Genomic DNA, 16,285 nt, shown 5'->3' on the forward strand with positions numbered 1-16,285 from the left:
AAGGATCATGTGACAGAAGACAGGAGCAATGATGCTGAAAATTCAGCTTTGCATCACAGGAATAAATTACATTTTAAAATATATTCAAATATTATTTAAAATTGTAATAATATTTTACAATATCACTGTTTCTAATTAGACACTCAATAAATGTACAATTTGTAACTCACAGTGGCTGTATGTGGACGCATGATTCAATCCACCACATCCTCTTCAAAAGTTCAATACGTAACATAAAATATTTACTTCCCTTTTCAGTTTTTTTTTTTTTTTTTTTTTTACATGCAGTCTGATGCCACTATTAAAATCACATCCTGTGAAATCTTAAAATATACAGCACAGATTTGAGGGTGACTAATTTATTAATGTACAAACTATGAAATATCATTACTCACATTAAAGAGTTTTTTTTTTAACCCATGTTTAAAATTGTAATATTTCACAATATCACTTTTTCTAAAAATAAATACAGCATAAGAATAAAGACCTTAAATCAAAAACCTTAAATAACCTTTTTTAAAATTATTATTTTTTTTAAATCTCACTGACCCTACATTTTTAACAATGATGTACTTAAAATATCTAATTCTGAATATGACTTTAAACATCAAATTAAATTTAGAATAATAATAATTCCCCAGTCAGAGTTATTACAGTTAACTAAAACTAATATTAAACTAAAATTAAAATTAAAACTAGTTTAACTTGATATTCTAAAATAACTAAAACAAACTGAAATAAAAATTAATTAAAAAACTATATAAACATATAAAATATAACAAAAAATAAAAAATGATCTAAAATATTAATTAAAAAAAACAATAGCATCTCAATGATAAAAAAAAAAAAAAAAAACCTGGCGTAATATATTTCCACATATATACAGGTTGCAAATTATGGAGGTGTTTGGTCTGAACACCCCTTGAGGAAGCAACCTTTCAGTAACCAAAAGACCAAGACGTCAGTCAGAGTGTGCTAGGCTACAAAACAGTTGCAGATAAATAATATACTTCATGTCGTATACTGCATTATACTACAGCAACAGTGTAGGCTACTACTCAAGTGCTTCGTATTGGATGATACATTGACCAAATTAGCCCACTGTCATTAACAATCATTTTATTATAGACTGACAAATATATCACAAAAAAAAAAAATAATAATAATAATAAAAATAAAAATATTTTTGTTTTAAATATCTTTGAGGTAGCTGACTATTAGCTAACTGTGCTAGGTGTCAGAAGACATTTTCATTGCACAAGACTAAAATCAACCAAACAGGACTTAAATAAAAAGTACGCTACAAAATAACTCTCACAATTGAGGTATACATTTTTCCATCAAGCAAAAAGAGAACCGTTCTCCCTACCCAACTCGCAATGCGCTTGTAACAAATACAGTTTATTCAGTCATGTATTGGTCTGATATCTGGGGATCTAGAGACAGATTTGGATGAAGTCTGGGACTTAAATGATAGCAGGAGTGGTATTGAGCCTTTTCAGGCCGAGATCAAATAGCACTTTCATTAGTTTAGTGCAGTGGCAGCGAACATTGATGAGTTGTCAGACTGCCTTTCCTTCAATAAGCTCCAAGGCCCTCTCAAAATCATCCTCACACTGAGCTGCCGCATTCTCTCCCGCTTTCCCATTTTTCTTGCTTTTACTGCATTCTTCTTCAAATGTTCAAATGCTATTATTTATAAACCAATCACACAAAGATCGGTAACATTTTATTTTAAGGTGTCCTTGTTACACGTTGCATGTACTTACTATTATAATAATAATAATAAATTACGCATAATTACATGCAAGTAACCCTAAGCCAAACTCTAACCCTAACCATATAATAAGTGCATGTAGTTAATTAATATTACTCATAAATGTATAATTACACTGTAACAAGGACACTTTAAAATAATGTGTAACCCAAAGATCATACACTCTCAGAAAAAAAAAAAAAAAAAGGTACAAAGCTGTCACTGGGGTGGTATTTTTCAAAAAGGTACCTTATTTACCCCTAAAGAGTGCATATTAGTACCTAAAATATACTAGTGCCTAAAGGGTACATTTTAATACCTTTTGAAAAGGTACTGCCCCAGTGACAGCTTTTGTACCTTTTTCTTCTGAGAGTGCATGCAAAAACTAGACAGGACAAGAAAGAGAGAGAGAAAAAGATAAATGTTTATGTATAAGTAATAAACTTACTTTTGCTAAGAAAACTTTTCCAATTACAAAACATAGAATGTTAGTCTAATACTGTCCAGCTGAAAATATTCCAGTTATTAGTTATAGTATTGCATCACTTCCTGTAGCGAGAAGAGTTAATAACTGTCCAATTCCTCTTGTTTTGTTAGAGTACAGCAGAACACAAAGGTTTCATGTCTTCAGCCAATAAGATAACAATCATACTTACGCACTATATATGAATAAATGACTCGCTGTGTGTAACAATCCCCCTGAGTGGATTTATGAGCCTGTGACATGCCTTTGTAGTTGAAGTATACTTACAGTAAATATGATACATACTCAAGGACTAAAAGCTTTCCATAAAACTGTCATCAAAAGAACGTATTAACCCATCTTTGTTTACAAGGGGTGAGACGGGGGAAAAGACAATTTGGTGCAGCGGTCATAAAGCATCTTACTCCAGTCTCTGCCAGACGCACATGACGAGACACTGATACACACTCATAAGAATCTCTCTCTCTCCACACACACACACACACACACACACACACACACGCACACACCTTTAAGGCTAAATCAAGAAGGAACAACAGCATTTAAGAAACAGTGTCACATTTCTGGGTCATAAATACTCAGATTGATTTGACCCCCCGGTTGGTTTCAGTCGGTGACTTCCACAGCCGTAAAGAAAAGTGGAAGCCATGTTAGTCCCGGGGGGTCCATAGTGGGAAACCCAATAGCCCACAGCGGGTTTAAAAAAACAGCCAGCTAGTATTGTCAATATGGTCTCTTTCTCTACCCACACACACATTTTGATACAGGACAGACGCAGGAGCACCACACACCAAACATGTCCAGCTGTTCTCAGGATAGTGTTCAGTGTGTGTGTGTGTGTGTGTGGGCATCCATAGCAAAGAGCAAAAAGGTTAAAAGGTTTCTGTTACTGATGGGTAAACAGATACATTTCTATTAATAAATAGTTTTTTATTTTACTTTAAAAAAAAAAAAAAAACTTTCTCTTTACTTATTCCCTCCTTTGGTAGTTTGTACTTATTTGAACAATGCCTGAGACTTGGTGTTGCAAGCACTTCGTCTGTCTGATTGCCTCTTCAAGATGAATCGCTTTATGTATTCCCCAATTGTAAGTCGCTTTGGATAAAAGCGTCTGCAAAATGACTAAATGTAAATGTAAATGTAAATGTATTAATAGTAAACTCATTAATACCATTCTTTATGCAACTGCTTAATTCAAACAGAATTAAAAAAAGAAATAGCAAAGGAAACAAGTGCATATAATAAAATTATTATTATTATTATTACTATTATTAGATGACTGGATACAGATTTGGGGAGTTTTATGAGCTCTTTTCTGAAGCTTTTATAATAATAATAATAATAATAATAATAATAATAAATTTCACAAGAAAAGCTCCTCAAAAACCTCAAATATGCACCCAATCTTCTAATAATAATAATAAATATTTATAATGATCATTATTATTATTGTTATTATTATAGTTATTGCTAGGTTTGTGTGTGTGTGTTTAGATTTCTTTTTTGAGGTGCTCTTCTGTTACACAGCGATCAAGATTTATCCAACAAAAAAAAAAAAAGAAAAAGAAAAAGAAGAAGAAAAAGGAAATACAATCAATACGAAGAGGGAGCGAGGAGTCCTTCTACCTGGGCAATTAGTACAATGAGGCCAAAGGCACCATCATCTGTCTTACTGCAGGTTACCATAACAACGACCTCTGACCGGACACATGGGACATTTGTCAAATAAATGTGGAGTCAATAGCAACATAAGATACTTTACTTTATCTTTTTGTCACAACTTTGTCTAAAGTGAGGTATTTTAAAGAATCAGTGATATTAGGCAGTATGAAATGTACATAATGCTCAATAAATGTTCATTAAAGGTATATCTATATCTATCTATCTATATGTATGTATGCATGTATTTCACACGATTCATACAATTTGCTTAAAGAAAAGTACTGTGATTTTCCGAAATAAATTTCTGTCTCTCTCCAAATTGGTTGCTTTCATTCTCAACAGGTTTTTGATGAATGATAGCTGTAGGGTCAATGAGAAATCAGTGGAGAGTCCTAAATGCTTATCCAGGCTGCTGACTGGTGCAAATAGTCTTCTGGAGCACCATCAGGTTTCAGGCCAGCTACCCTGCATGGCTGCACTGCCACTATAAATCCACAAGCTGATTAAACAGTAAATTTAGCATGCCTATCAACTTACCATTAACCAGGTTGCTGCTTTCAAAAACATCATTAATCAAGCAGCAGATATGGAGGAAAATATCAGTCATCGATCCTCTGCACTTATGACAGTTAACACTGCAGCATATTAGCATTGAGCGGCCGCTGATCTATCAATTACTGAGCGACCACACGATTCGCCTGCCACCCGCACTCATTCTAATTCTGCATTTCCCTCTTCGCTAATGCATTTCAACTGTTATCTCATAGGCTAATGAAAGCAAACAAATCAATAAATATAAATTATACATGCGAGGATGTACCGCTGCCAACATAAAGCCCCTAATTAATTGCACTTGATTAATTTATATACTTTAATTATCTCTCTAAGCCGCACGAGGCATAAATATCAGGACAATCTGCTTATTGCTATGTCAGTCATAAAACGGCAGACGCTGGGAAACGATTAGCACAGCCAGAATATCGTCAATGGGAAACACACAGTTGCTGACAGAAAAAAGTCAAAGCACTGAATAATTTAAAGTAAGCAAAAGCAGCACAAAATGAGTGAAGGCCTGGAACAAGACTACTGCTTTTATTTTATGCATCCCGGCTTTAATATGGTAAGTGATTCGTTACTGCATGTTGCTCAAACAACATGAACAACAAGTCTGGCACAGAAACGAGCAATTTCTCCTCTCAGTTACTGTTCAGCATCTCATTCATCTAGTCTAATGTATTAATAAAAATAAACTATTATGTTGACATAATAAAATGCATTCATTTAATATTTTACAGCGGCTGATTTACTTTTAATTGTAATTTCAATTCATTTGTCATGTTAATCATTCGTTGGCCTACATTCGGTTTAAAAAAAAAAAAATTCAATCCACCAGTATTGGATACGGCATGCTCTGGAGAAATTAACAAAACTGAACACGTTGCTCTCAACACGTGATAATATTCCATTATGAAGAAATCAATTTATGAGCCTGTCTTGCAGTAGTGGCCTTTAGGGGAGACGGCCTAAGGAAGGCAAACAATATAATCAAAGAAATGTAAGAGAGAACGAGCGTGAAAAAAGTGCAAAAAAGTAAAGGGGGGTTGTAAACGAGTTTTAGGAAAGTGAAAGAGGAGTTACGTCCTGATTCCTGTTAATTACGGTTTTTAGAACAATTAGCCCAACAGGGAGCATGACAGAATAATTATGGTATCCGTGGTTACAGTGGAACATTAATGTGTCCAGGTACAGTAAATATGTCGGAACCCAAGGTGACGCGACCTTGCACCCCTCACAGTCGCATCTAGATATGTGCTAAATTGTCTGCCCTTGTGAAACTGTGTCCTAATGGGCTTTAGAAAATTACAGTGTCTGCCACAGGTCTTATCTCTTTAAACAAAGAACTTGTTTCTTTTTTATTTTTTAAGTTTGTGCTAATTATACATCTTCAGCAATTGGATTTGTGACAGTTACAGAGACTGCTGATGTGTCCATAGTTTCCAGTTAAGCTTTAGACCTCCGACACAGCAGCTCGCCCGGACTTTATGGAGTAACAGAAGCTGGTGTGCTGTATAGGTGCTTGGAGACAAAACAATTGGAGCGCATAAATGCCAGACTGTACGTAAAAACACCTGAGAGAATTTGGCTGAAACATCAAACACACCCTATACACCGCATACACACATTCGTCTGTTAGCGTGCCAGTGGCTACAGAGAGAACAGGGCTCCTTGTCTCTTTTTGACTAGAGAAACAATTCAGCAGACAAACTTTGTATGTTTTGAACAAAAATGTACGATGTAACCCTATTAACAGTAATGGTTATATGCAACATATAACCATTACTGTTAATAGGGTTACATCGTACATTTTTGCCATATGTACATCCACTTGACATAGTCACCACTGATAAGCTACTACTAATATATGGTAGAAACTTAATTTCCTGTAAAGCTGCTTAGCAACGATTTGTATCTTGAAAAGCGCTATACAAATAAACTTGAATTGAATTGAACAAATAATAATATAAATACACTACCGTTTAAAAATTTGGGGTTGGTAAGATATTTTAATGTTTATGAATGTTCATGATTTGCATTTGATCTTAAAACTGTACATTTGTGGCATGTGGACATTTCTTTGAAACAGTCACCTACACATTGAAATGATATGTAAAAGTGAAAAGTCCTAAAAAAAAATAAATAAACATGAATTAAACTGAAAGAAGTCTCTAATGTTTACCAATGCTGCATTTATTTGATCAAAAATACAGTAAAACAGTTATTTTTTCTTGTGATGGAAAGCTGAATTTTTGGTAGCCATCACTCTCTTTAGTCTCAGTGTCACATGATCCTTCAGAAGTCATTCTAATATTCTGATTCAGTGTTAAAGTAACATTTATTATTATTATCATCAATATAAAAAAGTTAAACAGTTAATATTTTTTGTGAAAACCATGATTCATTTTTTCAGGATTTTTTGCTGAAATGAAAGTTTAAAATAACAGCATTTAAAAAAAAAAAATCATATATATATATTTTTTTTTTTAAATCATCTGTAACAAAATAAAACATGTTTACTGTCACTTTTGATCAACTTGGTACATCTTTGCTGAATAAAAGTATGTATGCATTTATTTTATTTTTTAAATCATACTGACCCCAAATATTTGAATGGTCGAGTACATAAACAATGTTTTACTAGAAAAATTTAGTATCCTTAGCAGACTTAGAAGTATTGTTTCTAGGTAAAATTCAATTAGTTTAACACTAAGCTGAAATATAAACATAAATACTGTGAGTGAATTTAAATAAACAGCTGGAATCAGCGCATCTGGGGTGCTACTAATCATGCTGGGTTTCAGAGATCAGCACACGCACATAAACAAAATGATTCACAAGAGGATTTAACACATATTATGAAAAACACACCACTACAATGCTTTTGAAAGCAGGCAAAAATGCTTCTGCAAGCCACACTTCTCTTTTGTTTACATAAACATGTTCTTCAGACAGGCCGAGTGTGTTAATCATCCCGATATGATACAGTCACTGTTAAAGCATAATGACGCTCTGCTCTGTGTCATTTAGTACTGGTGATCAATCAGACACTCATTTAGCTTTAATTCATGTAGATGCACACCTAATACTCATTACAAAGACACAATTTCCCCCAGTCACAGCAGATTAATGGTAGCCCATCTCCCAGTGTGTCCTGCATCCCGTGTGTGTGTGTGTGTGCGTGCGTGTGTGTGTATAGATAGATGACTCTCTCTCAGGGAGAGCAGCTCGCAGACTGACTTTTCCTAAAGACATGTTTTATGACAAATGGTCCGACACAGCATAACTTCATCAGAGAAGACAAGACAATGAGAATCCGAAACAAGAGCAGAGAAGAAAAGCTTGTTTTATTCTTCTTTTTAATGGCATACATGTACCAACTGGTTTGTCTCCAAATTCCAACATGTTTTATAAATGAGCTTGAATATAATATAATATACGAGGTTGAATATTTACACTTTGACAAAGCTAAATACTGGCAAAAAAAAAATTGTTTCTTATGCTCACCAAGGCGGCATTTGATCAAAAATACAGTAAAAACTAATATTGTGAAATAACTTAAAATAGGCTACTGCGAAGTATTACAATTACATGTTTAAAAAAAAAAAAAAAGTATTACAATAGGATTTGTGATGGCAAAGCTGAATTTTCAGCAGCCATTGCTTCAGTCTTCAGTATCACATGATCTTTCAGAAATCATTCTAATGTTTTGATTTTCTGTAGAATTTTTTTTTTTTCAGTGATGAAGACAGTTTGTAACATTATAAATGTCTTTACTGTCTCTTTATTTTATCAATGCGTCCTTGCTGAAAAAAAAGAACAACTTTATATAAAATGTATAAAATATAAACATTCATAAAATTATGTAAAATGTATCAAATAAATTTTATATAATCGGTATAAATGTATATACGAGACAGAACAATGTCTAGTTGAATTATTGCAAGCCATCACAACAGTCCTCTACAAGGCCACGCATGTACACGGCCCGCGTGCGCATGTGCAGTATTGACCTTTTTCGGGCAAAACTTCATCAGTCTTCGGTCAGTCGTCTTTTATCTAAAGTAATTACGTCCTAAGGAAGCTCACACAGGGACAAACGGAGCGGTTCATACCTCAGAACTGGTCACATCTCCTCCGCTGATCCTTTCACAGGGAGTGTACTGGCATAGAAAACCTCTTCCTGCCTCTTCACTTTGAAAAAAAAAAAAAAACGTACCTCCACAAAACATGGCACAGGAAGTACCCACACACAGTGTGGCACAGCACTGGCTGCCTCACACATTCAGTGGCACTTATACCCCTCAGCTTCAAAGGCAGACAAGCTAGAAAACAGTTTGGTATTTTTCCACTTAGACAAAGAGGCCTTTAAAAGAAAGAAATCGAATTCACACCATTGTGAAATCCAGAGGTTCCACGTATGAATGGAAATATTTGGTAAAATAAAGACAGGATACAAGCACAACTTGATGCGATGAATTCAAACACAATAAAGGCTGGACTCTTTCAACACTCATTTCTGAAATAATATACAAGCTTTATTATTACAGGTTATGGACCATAAGGCAATTCAGCATCAGTTAGTAAAATCACAAGTAAACCAGAGAGAAAGATTGATCCAAAATTCTTGATAAAAGAGTCTTGTGTTAACAGAGACAGTGTTCTGTCTTTTTCCTGCGTGTTTGTGTTACACGCCGTCTCGCAGCGTGAGCGTGGAGCGTGGCTGAGTGGGGATTAACTCTGAACACTGCCAGAATACAGCGTGTGTGTGTCCTCGGAAACACTAACACAAGCAAACCACGTCCCACTGCCCCTGTAGACACAAACACTCACACACACACACACACACACACACACACAATGTCGTTCATGAGAGGGAAACCTCGCCTCTGATGATCCTCATCTAACCTCTCTCCCACAATTCTCCTGCATTATTCACTCAAAGACATACTGTACAGGAATTCCTGTCTCACAGACTCTCAATCTGCGGCCCACGCTACGAAGACAGCTAGGGAGACATGCAAGAGAGAGATAGAGAGAGAGAGAGAGAAAGAGAAGCCGGTACGGTGGGCAACAATTATGATAATTGCCAGGGCACTCAGCTGAAGGATCAATCAGCTGTGATTACAAACCCTCCTGCATGATCAAATATTAATCTGCTGTACCTTCAGTCTGACCTGCCAGCACAGAGCCTCTTACCGACTTATGCATTAAGCGATTTGCACAAGCTGAACTCATAGCACCTAATAATATTGGACATGCAAGTCAGGGCATTAAAGGGATCTTCCAGGAACTGAATTGACTTACAATAAACAGGGTAAAAATAGCCCAGCATAACAGCCCGGACAACCCTTATATGACAGTCCAATTATATTAAACAAGGTATGACTGTAAAAACCAATTAAGGCAAATTCCATGGGCCACCTGATGGATTTTGTTCTTGTCATGTCCTGGAGAGCCGTGGCTGCAAAGTCAAAGACAGAAAGGTCAGCATTTAATCACAGTAAACAGATGCAACACAGAAAAAGATACAAGTTATTTCACTTCTCGATTCTGAGAAGATGAAGATCAAATTTTGCAAATCATTTGTTTTTAAATGCTTACACATGTAAAAAGTTTGAAATTTTGCAAAGTACAGTACACAAATGGCAACGCAAATATGATAGTAAAGTCAGCTAGCTAGTAAACATATTTTATTATATGAATAGTATTTATATTGGTTTTACTAATATTTTAAGTTATATATAATAATATTTATTATGTTAGTTTTCTAATATTGGAAAACCATTTAAAATAATCAGGACAGTGTTTATATTATATAATACTATTTATTAATATTAGTTTTACTAAAATTAAAAGGAATAATGATAACTAAATTAATCTGAATATTTTATGTTTAACATTAAATATAAATATTTATCTGTAATTGAATTCAGACTACTAGAGTACAGTTACATCAATGTAGAACTGGGAATGGGGGTTGGGGGAGATTGATTGAGACACTTTCAAGACATCCCATAAACTTAATCTCAATTTAATCACTATTCAGTTTAAATTTAACATATGCGTTGATATATGATAATCCATTCTGACTGGAATATTCAGATCAAACAGGACAATGATTGAATTAATAGCCACATTAATTACTTTGTATGCAGACATGTATTAAAAGACAAGTGTCTGTTTCTTTTGTGGCAGACAGCAAATGGTGGTTAACAGGATTAATATGACATTAAATCAACTCAGACACTCGACATTTAATAACACAAAACAGCTTGTGGAAATCATAGGATTATTCCACAGGATTATAACAGTGCCCCCCACCAGCACAGACCTGAGAGCAGATAGGGACTCCAGATTACCTAATCTACTTACATCTACAAAGCATATTTAAGTCAATATATATTTTTTGAATTACACAGATAAGGCTTATTCGACGATCATAATCTTATTTGAAACCATATTGTTTGGTCTGTTGGGTATTAGAGATAACAGATGTCATGGTTAGCCTCCAGTAAACACTATTTGCGCTACAATAGTTTGCATAGATGCATCAGGGCGCTAAATTGTGGAAGAAATGTGGGGGGAAAACAAACAAAGATGCAAAAGCAGTCAGAAGAGTTTACTGTAATATTTTCTTTGTGAACTGCAGAAGTTGAATGATAGTTAGTGTGTGTAGTACATTATAGCATTTGAAAAACAACAGAAGATAAACATGTATTTTTACTTCAGGGTGAGAAAAACGAATGGGGCACACACAAAGTTAGTATAAAACATAAAATATTTTAGGTAATGTCCTAACTTTTCGTTATTTTACATAAAATAGGTGTAAATGTAATAATGTAATCTGTTTTAATATACACACGGGGGACGTTATTTATTTTCAAGAAATAAAAAAAAAATAAAATAAAAAGCTTAATCTCTTATACTAGCAGGTCTAATTTCAGGCCTTTATTCAGAAAACGAATCCCACTAATAATAGATTAACCCAAATGCTGGTTGGGGGCTAAAAGAACTCTCAGCAGGGAAAACTTGGCAGTGTCAGGTACTGAAACGCTGTAGCAGCCCAGTGAGAGAATGTGTGTAAATACTCTGTCGTAAACAGGGTGGGAGATGGTCTGCTCTTTGAGACACAGCCACGTACAAACAAGAGCCCAAATGTAAACCAGACTATAACAGTGAAACCCAGACCCCACCGGATCCTTTTCCAAATAAATCAGAGAAAGTAAAGGGAGTCAGCGTTTATTTGGCATCTCGACTGAAATTTTAGTAATTCTGGTCCCTCAAATAAATATCACATGATATTTAAAGAGTTCAGTTTCTACGGTACAGTAGTCTTAAACAATTACTGTATTGACCTCACAACACGGCAGCTTTGTATGTTGGCATATGTTGGATTTAAATATACTAAAACAGGCATAGCGTTCACTAACCAATAAAAATGACCGTGCAGCAATTCGATTGCTGAAATTAGCCCAGATAAATATCAAATCATTCTGTAGCTTATACAGCACATATTTAATATGTAAGTTTCAGAAAAATTCCTATTCCATTTTGGGGAGGCTACTGTATGAGAAAATGCACGCATACACACATAAATCGTCGTGTTAAAATTATTCTGCTAATTATTAGGTTGAAATGACTAAAACACTATTAAAACCTTCCAGAACTAATTGGGATGCATTTTTGTTTAGGCAACATGATAGTATTTTACGTGTGAACATAGACTACATGAAAAGATCTTACGACAGACACAAAACATTTATACACAATTACGGCGCACAGAAACTTGTGGTGAGCAAAAGGATTGTATAGGATTATTACAATCCTACAGCTTTGTTTGTCTGTGAAAGGTTACAGAAGGACGAGCCATAAAGAGTTTTGGATTAGATCTAATAACTGAGGAATAATTACAGTAAGTAAAACCTAAATAATTCACATTATATTAAGTGTATGTTAATATACTTAATCCTCAAACGCGTCATTGATTTCCATTTTTATTCTGATGATGTTAGGATAATATTAATCATATAAAGAAATACAAAAATGTACCTTTTAAATATGTTGTAAATAAATTTGATGACAAAATCTGATCTGAAAAACAAACGAATGAAAAAAATGAATTTCCTCAAACAAAAATGAGTCAAACTACATAAATTCAGTTGTTATACACAGGATTATTATAATGCACTGTGTATTATATCTATCTATCTATCTATCTATATATATATATATATATATAAAATATATATTATATATTCTAAACGTAATGGTGGTATCAGCTTCAGTCTACATTATGGTCACAATGTAAGAGCGCCAATAAAGTTGCTCATCTTCTACATGGCATTAGCTCATGTTGGGGTCAAAGGTCAATGGTACAGACCGAGATCCTCTCCCCTTGTCACTCCTCTCCCCCTATTCCTCCTCTAATTGCACAATTGAATTAGCACAGAGCCTTCCCCCAATAAGAGAGCTCCCCCAGATTTAATATGGCGGTGGAATCTAGTATATAAGATAATTTAGATAGAAAACTCATGACTCGAGGCTTGTGACATCCAATTCTAGACAAAGCTACTGACGTGTGTGTGTGTGTGTGTGTGTGTGTGTGTACCCTATCATCCATAAGACTTCCAGCACACCTGAACACACAGTTTAAGACAGGAAAATTAGGCAGACTGTTGAGCACCATTTTCGCTGCAAGAAGAGCCAAAAGAACTTTAAGAATCTCTTCCAATTAACTTCATGAAAATGACTGCAGCGTGTAATGACAACTTCCCCCTAATTGTAACTTTAAAATAGAGTTGCAGTGCTCCAAAGATACACTCCATTAGCTGTCAGCTAAGAGAAAAGCGGTGACAGAACTGTCACACAATCAACAGTTATAAGACAGCCAAACTGTGAAGAGACTCTCTTCTGAACCCAGTGAGTGAGAGATCGGTTTTAAACTGCTAAAATCATTGCCAACATGTAGATGAATGTCAAAAGAGAGGTTGTCACAAAACATAAACACACACCAGCATACGCACAGGTGTGTGACGCTGTCACTGTATTTGGTAAAAGCCGCTGCACGGGATCTGAATTTAGTTAGGATTTTGATCAGATAAATTGAACGTGTACATTTGTACAGTGAAGTTAATTAAGTATTGAAATGTTACATTTTTCTAGATACATACCACAACCACGTTCACATGGAATTGAATCCATTTCTTCCTAATTGTTTTGCACAATAAATGTGAATAAAAGCTTATTTAAATGATCCTCACTATACGTTGTTAGCATTATATATTTATTTTTCTATTTTTCTTTTCACACCTGTTTGTAAAGTCATGGTGACAGGTAGTGCGTTTTTACAATATATTTCAGAACATGCATTTATAAATTCTCTGCTCTATCTTTCTGAAATTGTAAACACAATTCTTGTCATACTATATATAAATGACCATAAAACATCTTTCATTCATCCATACCCAATACATATAAATGCAGCCTATTACCTGGCTATTAACACAGTTATTGATACCAGATGATTTACAGCCAAATTGCTACGTTGATAATAACATATATGACAAAAACAAAAATGCTAAAAATAATATTAACAATAACATCAGGAATAATAAAGGAGGTCATTATCAAATGTGTTTTAGATTTGAGTAGGCCTCATACCGTACAGTTCCCTACCATACTACAATCAGTAAAGACACTAAACATAAATACACACCTCTCTCTGAATACTGAGAACTCCATGATACCGGTGCTTCCCGCCGCATCACTGCTCGACTGCCCCTCACTCTCCCCGAGACCAACAACAATTTCTTTTCTTCTCTCTTTTCCTGCTTCTCTCCCTCGCTCTCTTTCCTTTCTCTTTCTATCTGTTTTCTAGAGTCAATGTCACAGAACGAGACTCTAAATGCTGCTGCATCACACACAGCACAGAAGAGAGGGAGAGAAAGAGCTTGTGAGAGAAGAAAGTCTGAAAACCGTTAAATGTCGTAGCCGGTAATGACACTTTTCCCCCCTTAATCTTCTCTTTTATGCTAATTTACAACAAAATAAAAGCAGGAAACATTATTTAAACAAACACTTCAAGTCAGGAGCAAATCAAAAACTTTCCATAAATATATACATATAAATATATTTCATCTCTTTCTATTCCCTTCTCAGGGGATACTGTACACCACTCCATTTGAGTGTGTGTGTGTGTGTGTGTGTGTGTGTGTGAAAGAGAGAGAAATCGTGAGTACCGGGAAGCAGTGTGAAGCTTGTTCTGTCTGAGCTTTTTTAAGATTCATAGTGAAGATGCAGCAGCACCACCTTCTGGTAAGAACAAGTATGAGGAAAAAAGACAAGAGAGGGAAAGAGATGAACTGTAAGGAAAGAGCATGCAGAAAAAGTGTGAACAATTAGAAGAAAAAAAAAGTATATATATATATATATATATATATATATATAAAACTACAGTGGTTAAATTAAATGATACTTTTCATCATTTTCATCATTGCGTAATGAAAACAGAAAGCTTACCTAGACCCCACCAAGCCGTACATTCATATTTCTCTGCCTCCCCCTCTCTATTCCAGCTGTGGTTAGAATAGAGGGATGTAAATAATCATCTGTGTGTCTCACCCCCATTTCCTACAGAGGATCTCCTGCCCTCTAATAACAACTTAATCAGTGTGATTACACATTCATCACCGTGTGTGTGTGTGTGTGCACACGTGTGTGTGTGTGTGTGTGTGTGTGTGTGTATGTGTGTTTGAGAGAGGGGGGGGTTGTTTTAGTTGGGAAATGAAATATTTGGGACCAGGTCCTATGGCCTGAGAGAGGACAGCAAGTCACACGGCAGCTGTATAAACACCCGGAATGTTCTGCGGACAGGTACAAGAGAAACTCCAAATCTGCAACAGCCCAAAGCCATTAAGGTGCTATGGAAAAGAATGAACAGAAGAGTCATATTAAGAACATGAATGATTAATTATTGAAAATACGACAGTAATGATGTTGCCATGGCTAAGAAGGAATCCAAAATAAGAGAAGCAATGGCACTTTTCATACTTGAATGAGAGTGAATTCATTCAGTTTTGAATATGAGAACTTTGCACGCAAGTTGCCCACATCCACACACACAAACTAAAACTGCTGTGAGGATGTTTCTTTGTGTGTGTGTGTGTAATACAGGCAGAGACATCAGAAGCAGCTATTAATACAAAATTACCGAACAAATCAGAAAAAAATTCTATATAACTTTGCATCCATTCACTGTCTTTTTGAACAAAAAGCAAGATTTATAAACCATATATGACAATCCAGAAATGTTTCTGTAGTACACCGTTTTAAAAAAAAAATCAAACAACAGCAATTTTGTTAACCTTATGGAGAATTACGTTGTTTACTTCAGTCATCAACGTAATGATACAATCAAAAAATGTATGTTGTTGTTAATTTGTCTAGAATGAATTAACACTTTACTAAATTTTCTTCATATGCTCAAATATAATAACTGAAATGTGACATAATTAGCTTAGAAGTGAAAATTGTTTCAAATTCCCATGACGTGTATTTAACTGCAAGGGGAAAAAAAGCATCAGCACCTGTGCTATAAATTATGCTACTTGAAAAAAAAAGGTTATGTTGACAACAACCTAGACTAAAAACTTTTTCAATCTTGCTGTATAGAATCGCATGCATAATAATTGTGCAAAATAATTATGCAAATGTTTTCCAGGGCTGTGTGTTCACAACCTCACACCTTTGATAAATATATTAGATGCCTTTTTGCATATGAAAAGGTGAGAGATATGCAAGTGAGATGGAGGTGTGGGTACGACACA

At 34.9% G+C, this 16,285-nt stretch overlaps 1 long non-coding RNA gene across 1 annotated transcript; it reads right to left on the bottom strand.

The window, feature by feature from the left end:
- Positions 1-8,969: 8,969 nt before the first annotated feature.
- LOC131544246 (uncharacterized) lies at positions 8,970-14,773 on the bottom strand. The gene is made up of 3 exons (XR_009272068.1): positions 14,699-14,773; positions 14,176-14,370; positions 8,970-9,921 (listed from the first exon to the last, which is right to left on the bottom strand). It is a non-coding gene; the product is annotated as an uncharacterized LOC131544246 (long non-coding RNA).
- Positions 14,774-16,285: the final 1,512 nt, after the last annotated feature.

This window comes from Onychostoma macrolepis, chromosome 07, assembly GCF_012432095.1.
Source record: "Onychostoma macrolepis isolate SWU-2019 chromosome 07, ASM1243209v1, whole genome shotgun sequence".
Lineage (NCBI taxonomy): Eukaryota > Metazoa > Chordata > Actinopteri > Cypriniformes > Cyprinidae > Onychostoma > Onychostoma macrolepis.